Source organism: Hemitrygon akajei, chromosome 23 (assembly GCF_048418815.1).
Source record: "Hemitrygon akajei chromosome 23, sHemAka1.3, whole genome shotgun sequence".
Lineage (NCBI taxonomy): Eukaryota > Metazoa > Chordata > Chondrichthyes > Myliobatiformes > Dasyatidae > Hemitrygon > Hemitrygon akajei.
Genome location: NC_133146.1, coordinates 35,555,113 through 35,576,963, shown reverse-complemented (window position 1 = coordinate 35,576,963; position 21,851 = coordinate 35,555,113). Strand labels below are relative to the sequence as shown.

Here is a 21,851-nt window from a genome sequence, read left to right as displayed (position 1 = left end):
CTCGTTTAACTCTACTTGCTGCAGTATCCGAAATCCCATTTTCCCAGTGTCCAGAGAAGCACAGTTAAATTCAGTTTGTTCAGGGTACTTGGGGAATTCATATATTTAAAAGAAACAGAGTAGTTTGATTCAGTTAGAAAGGGACCGATTTTGCAAATTGAACACTAATGAGTTCGAGAAGGTGCCAAAAGGATATAACTGGTAAAGCAACATCCCACCAAACCTATCCTCAGTTCAGATGGAAATGCATCTTTTAAACATCCCAGTGGTGCTCAGATGTTAATTGAGAAAGAGCACTCACATATTCCTCATTGCCATGATCAAACTTTAGGGCTTTCTCAAAGTATTCAGTTGCTTTATCCTTGATTCCATTCAGCTGATACAGAATTGCTTTAATACCAAGAGCCTTGCTGTCATGTGCATTTATTCTATGTTTGCTATCTGCCCACTTCTCCAAATTCATGCGACATTCTTCCCGTTCACTTGAGTTATATTCAATTTTTGCTCCTTTCAGGAAGAGGCGAACAGCATTTGTTTCAGATTTCTTCTGGTGCAGTTCAAATAACCCAGCTTCCAGACATATGATCTGCATATTCTCTGGACGAATGTCCACTAACTCCACCAATCTATGGTAAGTCTCCTCTGCTCTGGAATATTCCCCATTTGTTATGCAGATCTGTGCAAAGTCCAGCTGTGGTTGAATAGCTGACCTTCGACGGTGCTGAAAAGACTTTTCAAAGTGATACTTGCACAGATTGATCAACTCAGCTTTCTGATGAAATTCAAGATTGCGATGATATCTGCTACAAGAGTATTTCAGCTTACTTCTGTAGCACAATCCAAGTTTGTGGTGTATGAAACAAGAGTATGGAGTTAATTCTAAAGCTTTTATCAAGAGCTTGATTGCTTTCTCCAAAGAACTTCTTCGGCCATAATATAGTGCAGCATAGCGAAGCACATATGGAAGATCAGATGTTTTCTTCAATGCTTGTTCAACTAATTCATTTGCTTCCTTGTTTTGACTTAGCCTCTGCAGTTTTACAGCCAACAGCAACCATGGCCACAGCATCATCTGGATCAAGATCCAGTACTCGTCGGAAATACTTCACTGACTGACTCTGATCACGACTCTCTGGGGTTCCAGACATTGATTCCAGACGAGAAAGTGCAGTTGCATATCCCATTATCCACTCAGTGTTGTCAGGATCTTGCTCCAGAGCCTTTGCAAAGCATTCCTTTGCCTCCTCATAGTATTCAGTAGCAGAACTCAACAATGACAGTCCCTTCTCCCCGTACACCTCGGGTATCATTGCTGTATAGCGAGGGCCATCACTGAGCGGTTTACAGATCATCTCCAGCTTGTCAAGATAGGACTGGGCCTCGGTCAGTTGTCCCATGTGGTAATGCACCCAGGCAAAGTTTCCATAGGTGATGATGCTTCTTCTTTCAAATTCATCTTTGTACTCCTCCCTCAGAATCTTTTCAGCTTCCTTTAAGTTTTCAATGGCTTCTTCAAAATTACCCTGCAGACAGTTTACAAAAGCAAGATGGTTATATGAGCCGACTTGATATTTTACACCCAATGTCAGAGAATCTTGCAATCTGAACATCACATTGTCCAAGTCAATAGTTTCCTTCTGTGGTCTCCACGTGAAGTGACACTGCAGCTGATCGAGCTTCTCTTTCAATAAATCTCCCGGTGTGTTGCTGCAAGAGAGAAAAAACATAATCATGAATTACATCTCAGATCACTTGATGCAGGTCTCACCAGCAATCCCATAAAACGCAGATTTGCTAACTGTATGAAAGCTGTCTTTTAAAGATTTATTTTATAATTATGGCATTGAATACCTGGAAATGCTCAGCCTGTCAGTCTGCATCTGAGGAAGGAGAATGTTTCAGATCAGTAACCCAATATGAAGAATTGATTCATGTGATGAAGATGGAAATGTCTCCTGAACAGCCAAGGCAGCTGATCTGTTGCTTTGTTACACTGATGGTGGACTTGGTTTTATTACCAGACGTTGAGCTCTCCCACTATTGCAGACTTTTGTTTTTTTGCCAGCAGCCTGAGCATAGCTCCAGATCTCGGTACAGAGAAGTGGTGCTTTTCCCCAGACAGCCACCAGTACTCAGACTCAATGTCTAGAAGATTGAGAACTTCAATAACATTAGTGAGATAAAGCTGTTTTGTGAAGCCCAGTGAAGTCTGGCAATTTACGAGTTGCCAGACCAGTTCACAGAACAATTGCATGAGCAACGTCCTCTGATCCTGCTGCACATTTCTGAAAGAACATAGACCAGCATAGAACATAAAACATGTTGTGCCGACCTTTAACCCTACTCTGAGATCAACTCTGCTTCCTGCTTTCTCCCAAAGGAGATGAATTTGCCGCACCGTGGATGCAGCTCCTCCATTCTGTCCTGAAAGCCGTTAGGGGCTGGAAATTATGACAGTTTAGAGTAGCATGTTCCTCTGGTGTATTACCTCAGTACTGAATGCACCCCACAGGCTCCAATATGCTCAAATCTACGTGGCTGTAGTGTATGGCAGAGTTGAGTCAACTCCTACTTCTAAAAATTTTGAAGAATAAGAATGAACTTTCTTTGTCACATGTACATCAAAACATACAGTGAAATGCATCGTTTGGCATCATATCAGATCAAAATAATTGTGCAGGACAGTCGGAAAGCGTGTCAGCACGTTTCGGACACCAAATACTCACTAACCCTAACCCGTACATCTTTGTAATATAGGATGACAGTCGAGTACCCAGAGGAAATACACACAGTCACAGAGAGAATGTCCACATTTCTTACAAAATTACCGTGGAAATCAAACCGTCGTAAAGTGATTACGCTGACTGCTAAGCTTTTCAAATAATGTCATTGTTCTCAGTTGTATTCCACCGAAGACCCCTGTTTGAGGAAAACAAGTGCAGATAAACTGACTTGATCAGACTCCTACTCTCCTACTCGTCTTGCCTCTCCTGCCGTGAGTAAGGATTATTTATGATCCCTTGAACTTGCTCTTGCATCTGGTGATCAGACAGAACAGAAGGCTCTTAAGAAGTCAGGAATCAGATGCAAATCTTGTATTTACTGCCTTTTTAATTCATGGTAATAACAAAAATAACAGTAAAGCACTGCAGTTCCCTGCACTGTTTCCACCCCAGCAGAGTAACGTAGTGATCACCCTACAGTGTTGTTATTCAACTACTGTGTTAGCCTGTGTGTCCACTCTCAGTTTTTCAAAGTTATTGCACTTTGATCCTCTAATTTTCGTAAACCACCTCCTGTATAATAATCTGTACATAAAGATAAACTGCAAGGAAACGTTCTTTACCTCATGATGTTCGTTAGATGGAATGCAATTTGTGCTCTTTCTCAGTTTGTGCAGTTTTTCTTCTGCTGAGTCTCCGTTGTTGCATCTGATGTTCGACCTGACAACCCTTTATACTACCCATTACTTCCTGATTATCACCCAGATACTCAAATTCAAAGTCTGTTGATAACACTGAGGCAATGAAAAATAATTTGGAAGCATTTTCTGCTACAACATTGCTTAGCCATAGAAATAATCCATGTGTCAGCAAAATGCCAGTGTAATGGGTTGTTCAGACCATTTGTTTTCAAATAATTATAATTTTCCCCTTTTTGAATTATCAGCAATCTGCAATTCTGGTCACAATAGTACTGCCCTGGTTGACATCTTTACTGTCGGTATTTCATTTATCAGTTCTGTAAGAGCTGTTTGTTCTGCTTTCAGTCTGTTTGGGTTATTGATGAAGATAAGTGATGTTGTGGAATGTGTGCCATCCAATTAGTGGGAGGTTTTCTTGGTGAGGGACAATAAGGTTGGTCTTGGGCTTGTGTTTGGTGGGAAATGGAGAGAGAAGATGCTGGGGAGAACTGGTCATAGCGTACGATCCAGTGGTAGACCCGCTCGTTCGAGATGGACTGTGAGCGACGCTCAGAAGGTGGTGTGTGATTTTACGCTGACCGAAGGCCCAGCGTGTGAGTAACAGGGAAGTTCAGGATGAGCTGCACCTTGTGCACATTTGCCTGTTTAATTAGAATGGGCCCTTTTCTTTTTGTTAATCTTACTAACACTTTAACATAGAAACATAGAAAACCTACAGTACAATACAGGCCCTTCAGCCCACAGTGCTATGCTGAACATGTCCTTACCTGAAAACTACCAAGGGTTATCCGTAGCCATCTATTTTGCTCTCAATGTACCTATCCAGGAGCCTCTTAAAAGACACCATTGTATCTGCCTCCATCACCATCGCAGCAGCCCGTTCTACACACTTACCACACTGTGTAAAAAATTTACCCCTGACATCTCCTCTGTACCTACTCTCAACTCCTAAAAACTGTTCCCTCTCATGTTAGCCATTTCTGTTCTAGGAAAAACCCTCTGAGTATTCACATGATCAATGCCTCAGATCATCTTATACCCCTCTATTAGGTCACCACTCAACCTACACCTCTCCAAGAAGAAAAGGCAGAGTTCACTCAACCTATTCTCATAAGGCATTCTTCCCAGTCCAGCCAAATCTCCTCTGCACCTTTTCTATAGTTTCCACATCCTTCCTTTCAGTGAAGTGACCAGAACTGAGCACAGTACCCCAACTGGGTCTGACCAGTGTCCTATACAGCTGTAACATCACCTCTCGGCTCCTAAACTCAATCCCACGGTTGATGAAGGCCAATACACCGTATGCTTTCTTAACCACACAGTCAACCTGTGCAGTAGCTTTGAGTGCCCTATGGACTCAGACATCAAGATCCCACTGATCCTCCACACTGCCAAGAGTCTTACCTTTAATAGTATATTCTGCCATCATATTTGATCTACCAAAATGAACCACACCAAACTTATCTGGGTTGAACTCAATCTGTCACTTCTCCGCCCAGTTTTGCATCCTATCGATGTCCCGTTGTACTTCTGACACTCCTCCACAATATCCACAACACCCCCAAACTTTGTGTCATCTGCAAATTTAGTAACCCAGCCTTCACTTCCTCATCCAGGTCATTTATGAAAATGACTAAGAGAAGGAGTCCCAGATCAGATTCCTGAGGCACTTCACATGCAGACTGACATCCATGCAGAATATGACCCATCTACGACCACACTTTGCCCTCTGTGAGCATGCCAATTCTGGATCCACAAAGCAAGGTCCCTTTAGATCCAATGCCTCCTTACTTACTCAATAAGCCTCCCATGGAGTACCTCATCAAATGCCTTGCTGAAATCCATATACACTATATCTACTGTGTTTCCTCCGTCAATGTGTTTAGTCACATCCTCAAAATATTCAGTCAGGCATGTAAGGCACGACCTGCCTTTGACACAGCTATGCTGACTATTCCTCATCATATTATGCCTCTCCAAATGTTCATAAATTGAACCTCCCAGGACCTTTTCCAACAACTTACTGATCACTGAATTAAGTTTCACTGGTCTATAGTTTACTGGGCTAACTCTACTCCCTTTCTTGAATAATGGAACAACATCTGCAAACCTCCAATTGTCCAGAACCTCTCCCGTCCTCATTGATAATGCAAAGATCATCTCCAGAGGCTCAGCAATCTCCTCTCTTGCGTCCCATATTAGCCTGGGGTACATCTCCTCCGATCCTGAAACTTATCCAACTTTTTACACTTTCAAAAAGTTCCAGCACATTCTCTTTCTTAATGTCTATATGCTTAATGTTTTCAATCCACTGTAAGTCATCCCTATTATCTGTTGTGTTAAGTTAACTCATAAGTATAATTCCTTTAATTGTATGCAGTGTACTTTCTGTTATTTCGTGGCACTAATTTGTAACAAGGTGGCAAATTACACAGCATCCACACAAACCGTTGTTTCTGCTGGAATGAGCCATCTCAATCTCACGAGTTTGGTGGGACTTGAGAGTGTCTTCCCGAGACCTACGCAGCCAAGGAAACCAGGGTGATTCATTGTGGGGACGCGTCCAGGATCGAGATCGTTGGATGCTTTGTAATTGCCCTGAGCATTGATCTGGTGGGTTGTGTGTTTAAGTCTGGGTAAAACTATTGTCTGTAAAGTGATTATGATACGAGGTTATGGATGATACAGGGACTGATCGGAGGTTTGATAAAATTGCAGGCAAGGATTTTGTTTGAGTTCAGATTAGCACTGACATAACAGTGGTTGAACTGTCTGGTCTTTTTGGGGTCCCAGGGGAGGGGGTTCGTGTGCAGTCCATACTTTCTGGGATGAGGGGAGTGTAGGCGATCGTGCCAAATCACAAGCTGAGTCTCCCGTAGCTGGGGCCGGGGACTTCAAAGTCAGGTTGCTCCCCTTCCTGAGGAGCGAGGGGAAGGAGTGGTCTGATTTGAAATGTCTAATGGGTCCCCAGCGAGGAATGAGAATTCAGAATTACTATCACCCTTACCTCTCTGGCGAAAAAATGCCCCAGTGCACAGGATGAGGGTCCTTGCTATCGAACGCTGAGAACGCTCTGAGGGGTGAAGCCCACCCCGAGGGCAAAAAGGTGTGTGAGGCTTGGGGTCGTGAGACAAGCCGGGGAGAAAATCTTTCCGGAAAGAGGAAAGTTAACTGCCGAGTCATTCAACTTTGGGGATTCCCCGGTACCTGGAGGTTGTAAGCAGAGGTTGATACAGAAAATGTTGAAGCTGGAAGATGTCTTTTTCCTGATGAGTTTGATGTGGGTAGTTTTGTGAAGCCCACTGAAGTCTTGATAATTTACGAGTTACCAGACCAGTTCACAGAACAATTGCATTAGCAACGTCCCCGGATCGTGCTGCACATTTCTGAAAGAACATAGACCAGCATAGAACATAGAACATGTTGTGCCGACCTTTAACCCTACTCTGAGATCAACTCTGCTTCCTACTTCCTCCCAAAGGAGATGAATTTGCCGCACTGTGGATGCAGCTCCTCCATTCTGTCCTGAAAGCTGCTAGGGGCTGGAAATTATGACAGTTTAGAGTAGCATGTTCCTCTGGTGTATTACCTCAGTACTGAATGCACCCGTAGGCTCCAACGTGCTCAAATCTATGTGGCTGTAGTGTTGAGTGAACTCCTGCTTCTAAAAATTTTGAAGATTAATGATGAACTTTTGAAGAGCACCCAAGAGCACCCGCCGCATCATCCAGGTGACAGAGGACACCCCGTTCCGAGAAAGGTCACGGCGGCTGGCTCCTGCAGAGGTGAAGGACATTTGGCTGCATCTGCAGAAGTTGAAGGAAGCTGGGGTCATCACTGTGTCCAGAAACCCTTACGCATCTCCAATAGTGGTGGCCAGGAAAATGAAGGGGAAGGTACAGATGTGTGTGGACTATCGGACTCTGAACAGACGTACAGTCCACAACCGGTATACAGACCCGAGAATCAAGGACGAGCAGGCCTGTCTGAATGGTTTGAGGTGTTTCAGTGTGCTGGACTTGAGGAGTGGGTATTACCAGATCCCCATGAGTGAGGCTGACAAAGAGAAGGCAGCATTTATATGTCCACTGGGATTCTTCCATTTTGAAAGATGCCCCAGGACATAGCTGGAGCCACTGGTAATTTCTGGTGTGTCATGGAGAAAACAGTGGGGGGATATGAAATTGCTTGAGGTATTGGTGTATCTGGATGACCTCATAGTGTTTGGGTTCACCTTGGAGGAACATGAAGTGATGCTACTGGTGGGGCTGGTCTGCCTGAAATCTGAAGTGTTAAAGCTTTCCCCAGACAAGTGCCAGTTTTGCAAGACCTCTGCCAACTCCATGTTGGGGATGGGATGGAGTAGCTACGGTTCCGTCAAAGATAGAGGCGGTGACCACATGGCCAAGACCACAGACTGTGAGTGCCATGTGCTCGTTCCTTGGGTTCTGTGGGTACTATCGGAGGTTCGTGATAGACTGCTCTAAAGTGAGTCACCGTTCAGATCAGCTTCTGTGCGTTGACCCTCCATTGGGGAAGGAAGGGAGGAAGAAAGGAGTGGATGGTAGAGATTATCTTAGCACTTCAGAGCCTTTTGTGGTAAGATGGGAAGTGAAATAGGAAGAGTCCTTTCAGTTGCTGAAGGATCTGCTGACAAAAGAGCCAGTGTGAGCTTTCGCAGACCCCCGGATGCCACATGTATTGCTCACAGATGCCAGCAGAGAGAGCTTAGGCGGTGTTCTATATCAGGATCAGGGCACAGGGATGAGAACTGTGGCATTCGTCAGCTGGAGTGTGTCTCCCTCAGAGAAAATCTATCCCACGCACAAGTTGGAGTTCCTGGCATTGAAATGGGCAGTGGTGCATAAGTTAGGCGAATGTTTATATGGTGCCAAATTCGAGGTAAGAACGGACAGCAACACATTAACTTATATCCTAACCTTGACGAAATTGGATGCCACAGGCCATCGGTGGTTGTCGGTGTTGTCTGCCTATGATTTCAGTCTGAAGTACCGTCTGGGAAGCAGAAACACAGATGTGGAAGCGTTGTCCCAATGTGCGCATGACGGGCTGGACGGGGACGGAGAGTGGGAGCGCTTTCCTGCCATTGGAGTGAAAGCCATGTGCCAGTTTTCCATCACAGGAAGGCACAGGAAAGGCAAGGACAGGATCGAGTGGTAGATCATTTGGGAGGTTCTGATGGTGCCATTCCACAAGCTTATTGCAACCTGACTGCTCTGAAGACAAAGCAGTTGCCTGAATTGAGCCCCAGGAAGTGGCAGCTGGTCAGTGAGATGACCCGTGTATTGGTACTGTTTGGTCAGCGACTGCGAAAGGGGACATGACCCAAACAGAAAAGATGAAACACTCTGTGGTGTCTCTACTACTGAGAGAATGGTCCAGACTGGAGTTGAGGAACCAGATCCTACACCGGGTCACATCGCCTCCGGACCGGCCTCAGCGTTTCCAGGTGGTTCTGCCTGAGAAGTATCCCAAGGAGTGTCTGAAACTGAAGATGTAGTGATGAGATAAGGAGGCCTCAAAGAGTCAGGAGTCCCTCAGATAGGCTGGTCTATGTAGCACCAGGGTGTTGTTGTGTGAATGAATTCACAGGAGGAAAATACTGGTAGATACAAAACAGTTTCTTTATTAGACAATACAAGGTACAGCAGGCATCATATAGAGATGCCTTCGGTGGAAAGGTCTGCTGGCCCAACGTGGGGTTCGATATTTTATGTGTCAAACTGTAGCGGTGTGCTACACACAGAGCTGAAATAACGACACGGAGTCGATAAACTGCAGCCAAAGAATAAGTTTATTTCAACTCCACAGTCTTGCTTTAAAGCCTGTCACTCCCACCAGATACCTTGAGAGGCCCTACTGAAACCCCCTCAGGCTTTCTTCCTTTGTCCCTGCACTCTGGCTAATTGTCAGCCAGTTTGAGAGTGCTAGTAATTGGGTCACCACATAACCCCCTCCCCCAGAACCGGCGATACACCCCCTAATGTCCACAGTCTGGGCCGGACCCTGTTTGGGAGGTCGGCCTCTGCACCATGGTGCCGGAAACTCGACTGGTTGCGCCAAGTCCACATGGGCCGGTTTGAGTCGGTCCACCGTGAAAACCTCCTCTCTCCCCCCAACGTCCAGCACGAACGTGGACCCGTTGTTCCTGAGCACCGTAAATGGCCCCTCGTAGGGCCGTTGCAGTGGTGGCCGATGCCCACCCCATCGTACAAACACAAACTTACAGTTCTGCAGGTCTTTGGGTACGCAGGTCGGGTGCTGCCCATGCTGCGAAGTGGGTACGGGGGCCAGGGCACCAAGCCTCTCGCGTAGTCTGCCCAGGACTGCTGCGGGTTCGTCCTCTCGCCCCCTTGGGGCTGGTATGAACTCCCCGGGAACGACCAGGGGTGCGCCATACACCAACTCGGCCGACAAAGCGTGCAGATCGTCCTTGGGCGCCGTGCGGATGCCGAGTAGGACCCAGGGAAGCTCGTCCGCCCAGTTAGCTCTGCGCAGGCGGGCCATGAGAGCCGACATCAGGTGACGGTGGAAACGCTCCACCAGTCCGTTCGACTGTGGGTGGTAGGCAGTGGTGTGGTGCAGCTGCATTCCCAACAGGCTGGCCATCGCTGACCACAGGCTGGAGGTGAACTGGGCGCCTCTGTCGGAGGTAATGTGGGCCGGTACACCAAAGCGGGACACCCAGGTGGCGATCAGTGCCCGGGCGCAAGATTCAGAGGTGGTGTTGGTGAGCGGGATCGCCTCTGGCCATCTTGTGAACCGGTCCACGATAGTCAGGAGGTGCCGCGCCCCACGCGACACTGGCAGGGGGCCCACGATATCCACATGAATGTGGTCGAAACGCCGGTGGGTGGGGTGGAACTGCTGCGGCGGGGCCTTGGTGTGTCGCTGCACCTTGGCCGTCTGGCAGTGCATGCACGTTCTGGCCCAGTGACGGACCTGCTTGCGGAGTCCGTGCCAAACAAACCTGCTGGAGACCATCCGGACGGTTGTCCTGATGGAGGGGTGCGCCAAGTTATGAATGGAGTCGAAAACGCGTCACCGCCAAGGTGCCGGGACGACGGGACGGGGCTGGCCGGTGGCGACGTCACAGAGTAGGGTCCTCTCACCTGGGCCTACGGGGAGGTCCTGGAGCTGCAAACCGGAGACTGCGGTCCTGTAACTCGGGATCTCCTCATCTGCCTGCTGTGCCTCTGCCAGCGCCTCAAAGTCTACCCCTTGGGAAAGGGCGTGAATGTTAGGGCGAGAGAGCGCATCTGCCACGACATTGTCCTTACCCGAGACGTGCCGGACGTCCGTCGTGTATTCAGAGATGTAGGACAGATGGCGCTGCTGGCGGGACGACCAGGGATCGGACACCTTTGTGAATGTAAAGGTAAGTGGTTTGTGGTCCGTGAACGTGGTGAAGGGCCTACCTTCTAAGAAGTACCTGAAATGCCGGATTGCCAGGTATATCGCCAACAGCTCCCGGTCGAAAGCACTGTATTTGAGCTCGGGTGGCCGCAGGTGTTTGCTGAAAAACGCCAGGGGTTGCCAGCGGCCCGTGATGAGCTGCTCCAGTACCCCACCGACTGCCGTATTAGATGCGTCCACTGTGAGGGCGGTAGGGACGTCCATTCTGGGGTGCACTAGCATCGTGGCATTTGCCAAGGCATCCTTCGTTTGAATGAAAGCGGCGGTGGACACCTCGTCCCAGGTAATGTCCTTGCCCGGACCGGACAGCAAGGCGAACAGGGGGTGCATGATCCGGGCAGCTGAAGGGAGGAAGCGGTGGTAGAAATTGACCATACCTACGAATTCCTGAAGGCCTTTGATTGTGGTGGGTCGAGGGAAATGGCGGACCGCATCTACCTTAGCGGGCAGAGGGGTTGCCCCGTCTGTGGTAATCCTGTGGCCCAGGAAGTCAATGGTGTCGAGCCCGAACTGACATTTGGCCAGGTTGATCGTTAGACCGTAGTCACTCAGCCGGGCATAGAGTTGTCGGAGGTGGGACAGATGCTCCTGACGGCTGCTGCTGGCTATGAGGATGTCGTCCAAATAGATGAATGCGAAGTCCAGGTCGCGTCCCACCGCGTCCATCAACCGCTGGAACGTCTGTGCGGCATTCTTCAGGCCGAACGGCATGCGGAGGTACTCAAAAAGACTGAACGGGGTGATGAGAGCCGTTTTGGGGACGTCGTCCGGATGCATCGGGATTTGATGGTATCCGCGGATGAGGTCTACCTTGGAGAAGACCCGTGCGCCGTGCAGGTTTGCTGCAAAGTCCTGAATGTGCGGCACAGGGTAGCGGTCCGGTGTTGTAGCCTCATTCAGCCTGTGGTAGTCGCCGCACGGTCTCCAGCCCCTGGTTGCTTTGGACACCATGTGCAGGGGGGAGGCCCATGGGCTGTCGGACCGCCGAATGATCCCCAATTCCTCCATCCTCTTGAACTCCTCTTTCGCCAGTCGGAGCTTGTCCGTGGGAAGCCGCCAAGCGCGGGCATGGAGGGGTGGTCCCTGGGTCAGGACGTGGTGCTGTACGCCATGTCGGGGCATGGCTGCCACGAACTGCGGTGCCAGAACCGATGGGAAATCCGCCAGGACCCTGGTGAAGTCGTTGTCGGACAGCGTGATGGAGCCGAGGTGAGGGGCTGGCAACTGGGCTGCACCCAGGGAGAACGTCTGAAAGGTCTCGGCGTGAACCAGTCTCTTCCTGGGCAGGTCGACCAGTAGGCTGTGAGCCTGCAAGAAATCCACACCCAGAAGCGGTTGGGCTACGTCGGCCAGTGTGAAGTCCCACGTGAACTGGCTGGAGTCGAACCGTAGCTGCACCGGACGGGTGCCATAAGTCCTTATAGTGCTGCCGTTCGCGGCCCACAGGGGGGGACCTGGCGCTCTGCTGCGGGTGTCGTAACTCATCGGAGGTAAGACGCTGATCTCGGCACCGGTGTCGACCAAAAACCGGCGTCCCGACTGCTTGTCCCAGACATACAGGAGGCTATCCCGAGGGCCAGCCGTCGTAGTCATCAGCGACGGCTGGCCCTGGTGTTTCCTGGGAACTGGCAGGGCGGGCGACAACGGCGGGCTTCTGCGCCCCACCGCTGGTGGTAGAAACACCATTGCTCGTTGGGCTCCACACCCTGGCCTCTGGGTTTAGCGGGCTCTGTGGCCAGGCCTGGACTGGTTTGCTGCTGGAAGCGTGGCCTGGTGATCTGTGCGATGGATGCCCCACTCACCTTCTTGGCGTTCCACAGCACGTCCGCCCGGGCTGCCACCTTCCGGGGGTCGCTGAAATCCACGTCGGACAGCAGCAGGCGTATGTCCTCGGGCAGCTGCTTCAGGAACGCCTGCTCAAACATGAGGCAGGGTTTGTGTCCGCCGGCCAGAGACAACATCTCATTCATTAAAGCCGATGGAGGCCTGTCTCCCAAGCCATCTAGGTGCAGTAAACGGGCAGCTTGCTTGCGGCGGGAGAGCCCGAAAGTCCCTATGAGCAGGGCTTTGAATGCTGTGTACTTGCTGTCCGCTGGGGGAGACTGTACGAACTCCGCGACCTGGGCCGCTGTGTCCTGGTCGAGGGAGCTCACCACGTAGTAGTAACGGGTGTCCTCTGAGGTTATTTGCCGAACATGGAATTGGGCTTCTGCTTGCTGAAACCATAGGTGAGGTTGTAGCGTCCAGAAGCTTGGCAGCTTCAAGGAAACCACATTAACAAATGCAGCGTCTGTCATCTCCGGTCCAAAAACGTTTGGACCGTCGGGATCACCAATTGTAGCGGTGTGCTACACGCAGAGCTGAAATAACGACACGGAGTCGATAAACTGCAGCCAAAGAATAAGTTTATTTCAACTCCACAGTCTTGCTTTAAAGCCTGTCTCTCCCACCAGATACCTTGAGAGGCCCTACCGAAACCCCCTCAGGCTTTCTTCCTTTGTCCCTGCACTCTGGCTAATTGTCAGCCGGTTCGAGTGTGCTAGTAATTGGGTCGCCACAAAACATCAATAGACAGCTCCATAATTTCAACGTGTGGACAATGCTTTCTTTGAAACTACACACAACCTTCACACCTCCTGATTCACATCCACACCTCAGAGACTGAATTGAATTTTAAACAGCATTGTCGGGACTGGGACTAACAGCTTTTAGGAACTCTACAAAGAAGGGATCCGTATGCTCCATGACCGCTGGACTAAGTGTGTAAATGTAGGAGGGGACTATGGTGAAAAATAAATGTGACAGGTTTTATAAAATTGATTCCTTCTTACTTAGGCCATGAACTTATCATCACCCCTCGTATACTGTTATGCTGTAGGTATTTCATTTATCAGTTCTGTAAGAGCTGCTTGTTCTGCTTTCAGTCTGTTTGGGTTATTGATGAAGATAAGTGATGTTGTGGAATGTGTGCCATCCAATTAGTGGGAGGTTTTCTTGGTGAGGGACAATAAGGTAGGTCTTGGGCTTGTGTTAGAACATAGAACATAGAACAGTACAGCACATTTCAGGCCCTTCGGCCCACAATGTTGTGCTGACCCTCAAACCCTGCCTCCCATATAACACCCCACCTTAAATTCCTCCATATGTTTGTCCAGTAGTCTCTTAAACTTCACTAGAGTGTCTGCCTCCACCACTGACTCAGGCAGTGCATTCCACGCACCGACCACTCTCTGAGTGAAAAACATTCCTCTAATATCCCCCTTGGACTACCCTCCCCTTAACTTAAAGCCATGTCCTCTTGTACTGAGCAGTGGTGCCCTGGTGAAGAGGAGCTGGCTGTCCACTCTGTCAATTCCTCTTAATATCTTGTACACCTCTATCATGTCTCCTCTCATCCTCCTTCTCTCCAAAGAGTAATGCTCGAGCTCCATTCATCTCTGATCATAATCCATTCTCTCTAAACCAGGCAGCATCCTGGTAAATCTCCTCTGTACCCTTTCCAATGCTTCCACATCCTTCCTATAGTGAGGCGAGCAGAACTGCACATAGTTCTCCAAGTGTGGCCTAACTAGAGTTTTATAGAGCTGCATCACTACATTGCGTCTCTTAAAATCTATCCCTCGGCTTATGAAAGCTAAAACCCCATAAGCTTTCTTAACTACCATATCTACCTGTGAGGCAACTTACAGGGATCTGTGGACAAGTACCCCCAGATCCCTCTGCTTCTCCATACTACCAAGTATCCTGCCATTTACTTTGTACTCTGCCTTGGAGTTTGTCCTTCCAAAGTGTACCACCTCACACTTATCTGGGTTGAACTCCATCTGCCACTTCTCAGCCGACTTCTGCATCCTATCACTGTCTCTCTGCAATCTTCGACAATCCTCTACACTATCTACAACACCACCAACCTTTGTGTCATCTGCAAACTTGCCAACCCACCCTTCTACCCCCACATCCAGGTCGTTAATAAAAATCACAAAAAGTAGAGGTCCCAGAACAGATCCTTTTGGGACACCACTAGTCACAACCCTCCAATCTGAATGTACTCCCTCCGCCACGACCCTCGCCTTCTGCAGGCAAGCCAATTCTGAATCCACCTGGCCAAACTCCCCTGGATCCCATGCCTTCTGACTTTCTGAATAAGCCTACCGTGTGGATCCTTGTCAAATGCATTACTAACATCCATGTAGATCACATCCACTGCACTACCCTCATCTATATGCCTGGTCACCTCCTCAAAGAACTCTATCAGGCTTGTTAGGCATGATCTGCCCTTCACAAAGCCATGCTGACTGCCGCTGATCATACCATGATTCTCTAAATGCCCATAGATCCTATCTCTAAGAATCTTTTCCAACAGCTTTCCCACCTCAGATGTAAGGCTTGCTGGTGTATAATTACCCAGACAATCCCTACTTACTTTTTTGAACAAGGGGACAACATTCACCTCCCTCCAATCCTCCGGTACCATTCCAGTGGACAACGAGGACATAAGGATCCTAGCCAGAGCCTCAGCAATCTCTTCCCTCGACTTGTGGAGCAGACTGGGGAATATTCCGTCAGGTCCTGGGGACTGATCCGTCCTAATGTATTTTAACAACTCCAACACATCCTCTCCCTTAATATCAACATGCTCCAGAACATCAACCTCACTCATATTGTCCTCACTGTCATCACGTTCCCTCTCATTGGTGAATACCGAAGAGAAGTATTCATTGAGTACCTCGCTCACTTCCACAGCCTCCAGGCATATCTTTCCACTTTTATCTCTAATCGGTCCTACCTTTACTCCTGTCATCCTTTTGTTCTTCATATAATTGAAGAATACCTTGGGGTTTTCCTTTACCCTATTCGCCAAGGCCTTCTCATGACCCCTTCTTGCTCTTCTCAGCCCCTTCTTAAGCTCCTTTCTTGCTACCCTATATTCCTCAATAGACCCATCTGATCTTTGCTTCCTAAACCTCATGTATGCTGCCTTCTTCCACCTGACAAGATTTTCCACTTCACTTGTCACCCGTGTTCGGTGGGAGATGGAGAGAGATGCTGGGGAGATCTGGGCATAGCATACGATCCAGTGGTAGACTCGTTTGCTCGGGATAGACCGTGAGCGACGTTTGAAGGGTAGTGTGGGCTTTTACGCTGATCGAAATCCAGCGCGTGTTCTCAGCAGAGAAGTTCAAGATGAGCTCCAACTTGTGCACATTTGACTGTTTCATTAGAATGGGCTCTTTTCTTTTTGTTATTCTTGTTCTTACTTTTGTTTCTTCTTTCCTAAGTCTTCAGTTAAAATTCATAAATATAATTCCTTCAATCATATACAGTGAGACATCCCACCTCTCCCAGAAGTACCGAGAGTCTCCTGCATATTGTTAGCCGCTCCCTGATCCCTGCAAATTATATACAATATCCCAGAAATTTATTTATGTGGGCGGGCTTTACAATTGACTTCTCTCGCTCTTTCATTGTCCAAAGTAAAATCTGTGAGCACAGGGCAGTTGGGATTCGAAGAGCCCTGCCAGTTGATGAAGCTGTTTTTGGTGCTGCCAAATTCTAATTGTGATGTAGAAAGGGAATTCAGCATGTGGGGTCGATATGGGGTTGTGGGGGCGGGGGTGGTGGTGCTACCTCCCTGAAATGGGTGTTTGCAGGGTTGTATGTCTGTACAGTGTACTGTCTATAATTTCATGACACTAATTTGTAACAGTGTAGCAAATTACACAGCATCGTCACAAACTGGGGTTTGGGGTGGGAGAAGCTGTCTCAATCTCACGAGCTGGGCGGGACCGGAGAGTGTCTTCCCTAGACTTACGCAGCCAAGGAAACCAGTTGCCTTTTCCAGTTGTCTGAAAGTCTGGAAACAGATCACATTAAATTTAACGGATCCAGTTATCCGTGCTCGCATCACTGCGATCTCTCAATCTCAAGTAAGTGAGGCTCCCTTCTCTCTGCCCTCATTCATTCACCTCCACACTCGTAATGTAAATCATCTCCCCAGCCACTGGCAAAGCTGGATCAGTTATTCACTGATAACCCTGTGTCCACAGGCATATTACATTGCTAGTATACAAAGAAACCGCTTGTGTACATCCGTGGGTGACCAGTATTGACAATGGATGCAGCCACCAGCTATTTGTCTGACCTGGATGCTGACTTCACCAACTTAATAATCTGGTCAGACAGAGAAAGTGCTGCTGTCATTCCTGCCTGTTTTGGTGGGTGATTTTCACACCTTTCTCTGTTTTGTCAGACACATTGTCCAACTATGCCCTGGTAGGCCATAGCTGTAACATACTGTGCCATCACCTTTACCAATCTATGTCTATTTGGGCACTCCCTTGCCAGGTGCCCTATTTGCTGGCACAGAAAGCATGTTCACTGTGTCTTCATAGCAGCTACATCCACTACAGCCACTTTATGACCTCTCTTCCTCCTTCTCTGATTTATCTCTGGTGGAATAGTTCGATCCCACAACTGTCCCCAAAACTAAAATTTCCTGGTGGGTTGAACTCAGGCCTTCAGTCTGCATTTTCATGTGGACTGGATCAGCCATCCCTGGATTTTCCAACCGGAATGTTCCTCATATGATTGATATTTATGCTCTGCATAATCCATGGCAGGCTCATCAGCTCTCTGAACCACGGGCATTATCATTCCCCAGAGGGTATAACCTCTCCCTCAGAAATCTCCAAACTAATTGAAAATATGAGGGTTGGATAAAAATTCCACACACTGCTCCTGCACATTTATAGCCCAGTGGCGGTGGTTGGTGCGGTATGGACAAGACAAGACAAGACAATTAAACAGTACATACTTAAAAGCACATGGTATGTACTGTGCAATCTTCCACTTCTGTGCCACTTAGTTACGATGCCTATTGTATAAAAGTGTGTTACATCAAAATTTCAAAATTAATCTTAATGAACACAAACGCACTTACAAACACTACACATTCTCTCAAACAAGTACACACTCTTCCTCTTGTATACTGAATGGTCAGTAAGCGCCTTTCACTTCTGCGCTCTCCATAACACCACCGACCTTCGTGTCACCTGCAGTGAAGGAATCTCATACGAAGACTCATCGTGATTTTCAGAGTTGGTTTCTTTAGACTTAAATCCCCGAAACCCACTTTTGTTTCTGAATACTGGAGTGAGTAATCTTCAATGAAGCACAAGGACTGGGAATGATAATAACAAAGTTTCTATTTCAAAATCAGACATTCATAAATGGTTGCCATCGTAGCAACCCGGTTTGTACGATACTACTACAGCTCGGACGGTTCGGAGTTCGGATTCAATTCTGGCAGCACCTGTAAGGAGTTTGTATATTCTCTCCGAGTTTCCTCCTGGTGCTCCAGTTTTCTCCCACTGTGTAAAGACGCACAGTTCGTGGGTTAACTGGTCATCTTAAATTGCCCTGTGATTTGGCCTGTGTTATATAAGTGTTTGCTGGGCAGTGTGGATCATTTCCTGGAAGGACCTGTTCTGCACTTTATCTTGATATAAATGAAACCCTGTTTGAGCAGACATTTCCAGATGCACGACTGCTTAGCCTCTCACTAATAAGCCAATGTATTCGGCGGTGAGAAAACCACCTCTCTCGAATGCCGTACATCCAGAACTTGGGTCCCACCAGACTGGGAGAGCCAGGATGTATCGACCACCCGCACCCCAATCTGAGCAAAAACTGTGTAAATACTGTCCGCATGCATTTTCCATCAGCAAGAAATAACAGATTGTATACTGTGTATATTGTAAAGAAAGTATATTTACAAATTTCAGCTTTATTGAACATTTAGGAAAGATTTACAGGATGAATATCATCTAATTTCAAAAGATTACTCTACATCTCTTTCACTTTGGAATACTCTCCATTTCTTACACTTATAACTACAAAATCCAGTTGTGGTTCAATAGCTGATATTGCACGGTGCTCAAATGCCTTTCCAAAGTGATATTTGCATTGATTAAACAACTTAGCTTTCTGGCAAAATGCAGGATAGTGAGAGTTTCATTGAAGTTCTGAATGGCTTGTTTATTGTTTCCCGGCAGTCAATTCACGAAAGTGAGTTGGGTTGTGACACGTGGCTTGATATTTCACACCGAGATTTCTAGCATCTTGCAATCTGTACATCACATCTTCCAAGTCAATGGTTCCCTTCTGAGGGCCCCACGTGAAGTGACAGTGAAGCTGATCGAGCTTCTCTTTCAACAAATCTCTTTGTGTGCTGCTGCAAGTGAAGAAAATTCATGAAATTCATCACTTCATAAATGATCATTTTTCTTCACGTCATTACTTGTAACAAAGCCGAGAGTCCACCAAACTTTAAACACATGAATAAATTTCAATTTGTACATATATTGACCTGAAATGGAAGTTACTTTTATTTCATATTTGAATGATTACCTCTATGTCCAGTTGTACACTTGAACACCTGCTCGTTGATGTCAATATCCGATCAGCCAATCACGTGACAGCAATGATGGGCCAAAGGCCTATTTTTGTCTGTGGGACACTGAGATTGTCTGACATCTCCCTCTCACCAGTCGTGGAACTGCTGAGCATCCAAAATGGTACAGAAAGTGTTGCAGACACTCGATGTCTCAATAACAACAGACAGTACTGGATATGCTTTTTTGTCTGAAGTTGTTGAAAGAAGTGACTGGGATGTAATCTGTTTAACTGGGAGATAATTTTTTGCAATTGTGGTGAACTATATATACCTGTATACCTCCCACAGACCTCTGCTGACTGCTCCTGTGGCTCCTCCCACAGACCCCTGTATAAAGGCGATTGAGGCCTGAGCCCGGCCTCATTCTCCAGGATGTAGTGTTGTTCATTCTTCCAGTCAATAAAAGCCGATATCTCGCTTCTTACGTCTCAGTGTGAGTTATTGATGGTGCATCAGCAATGAAAGCTTATTGGCCTGAAATAATAACTCTGCTTTACTTTCGACACAAGCAGCCTGATCTGCCTTTAATGATGTGCCTAGGAATGCACAACACCAACACTGAGCACCAGGTACAGTTACAGCAATTCATTCGGCATACTTATATAATCAAACTTCTGTGCTTACTTAAGAAATAAAATATAAATACAGGAGAATTTACAGTGTTCTGTAACTCAGTATGTTCATTTGAAATAACGTTCTTTGAATTTCTTTCACAGCTTCAGATGGACTTTTAATGTTGAGTCGATGGAGAAGTGTGTCCTGTGTTCTGATTTCCTGCTCTAACAGATTAACAGCAATTTCCTGATGGTGAATACAAACTTATCCTAGAAAGGAAACCAGCTTTCTCCAAGAAATGATGCCACTGAAACAACAATGCAGGCTGATACAGAGCTCTCAGTATCCAATTACCGTACAAAGGCATGCTGGGATAGCAACAGTAATAAATAACTTGGCCCATCAGACCCAACCTGATTGGCTGATATTCTATCTGTCCACTCTTCATACCTGGCAGCATCTCAGACTATCTTTTAACTATTTGTGTTTCCCTGCTTTTCCCCTTCCCAGAGTTCTGTGGAAGGAAGACAGAGACATTGGTAACAGTGATGTTCTCAGAGTCAGCAAAAGCCCCTGGTTTCTTGGAAATCTCTAATTTGAAATCTGGACCGCATGAACAAGATTGTTCTACACTAAACCGCACACACCCCTTCACCCCAGAGGGTAGTGTAGCGTCCCCTAGAGGACAGTGTGGTGCGGTGACAGAGGCAGTCCATAGTACCTCAACACAGTGCAGTAAGGCCTATAGTGATCTCATGAGCGTAACTAATGTGCGACAAAGAGCAGTTCTGAAAAAAAATGGCTTGCCTCTATCATTCATGTGCCTAGAAATTCTGTTGCATAGCACAATTTTTGTCTAAGTTATAAAACAAATTATATTTACCCTGGAATAAATCATACTTGTCCTCAAATAACTCTACTCATAACATTCCACTGCATGCATGCACAATGACACAGTACTGCTTAGTTTTGTTGCCTTTCAGGACCAGGGACTACAGTGAGTTCTGATGCAGAACCTTCTGGATCCAGAGACTTGTTTGTGAGGTCAAGCAGCACATCTACTCTTACCCCGTCGTTCCATCTCCCTACCAGAGATAGGGTTCCTCTTGTCCTCACCTACCAGCCAATCAGCCTTCATGTCCAGCACATAATTCTTCAAAACTTTCACCAGCTCCAACGGTTCCCACCACCTAGTGTTACGAACCCCGTAACTGGGTCACTTACCAGCAAAGACAGAGAGGTCCGTTGAAGTCTGATGATACTATTTTTAACAGTATTTATTGGTAAAAATACACAAAAATAATATCAATGCAAATATACAGATAATATACGTCATCAATATTAAATCTAAAAGTGCAGGTATAATAATAATCAATAAGAAATAAGCTCTATCGTTGTCTAGGGGATAATGTATTGTCCGATGGAAATATAAACGTCACTCAGTTCATGCAGGCTGCAGCCTTTGGTGACCGCTGGGTTGCAATAGTTGGAGAGAGAGAGAGTTTTGGGAGAAAAACTTGCCGGCTTTCCTTTTATGATTTCGATCCGTCGGAGTCTCGTTGGTGTGGCCATTCACGTGGCCTCTTCTTTAGCTAAAGCCGTTCTTCCGTCGTGAGCCCGCCAATCCGAGGCAAGGGAAGGACGCACAGGAGCCCCTCACCGGCTGTCGCTATTAAACGCTGTCACGGGATTTCTAGCATTTCTCCTGGTGCGTCTAAAGGGGTTGTTCCTCAGACCCTCTTCTATCCTTACTCACAGGGTCTCAGAAGTCAATCAGGTTGGGATGATGCAATCCCTCAACCAGCCCACTCTGGTCGTCCCCCGAGGGGCTTCAGTGAATAGTACAGTACTCAATACACAATTCCGTCTCCAAGAGACAATAGCCGTTATCAATGGTTTTGTTTCGCTGAGGCCAGGACACATTCCAAACCTTGTGGATTCTGCGTGTCTCTCTCTCATTTCCTGGGTCCCAGACCCGAA

The 21,851-nt window shown here is 47.2% G+C and overlaps 1 pseudogene; it reads right to left on the bottom strand.

Annotated features, from left to right (window-relative positions):
* Window positions 1-253: 253 nt before the first annotated feature.
* On the bottom strand, window positions 254-16,766 carry LOC140715030 (interferon-induced protein with tetratricopeptide repeats 1-like; annotated as a pseudogene).
* Window positions 16,767-21,851: the final 5,085 nt, after the last annotated feature.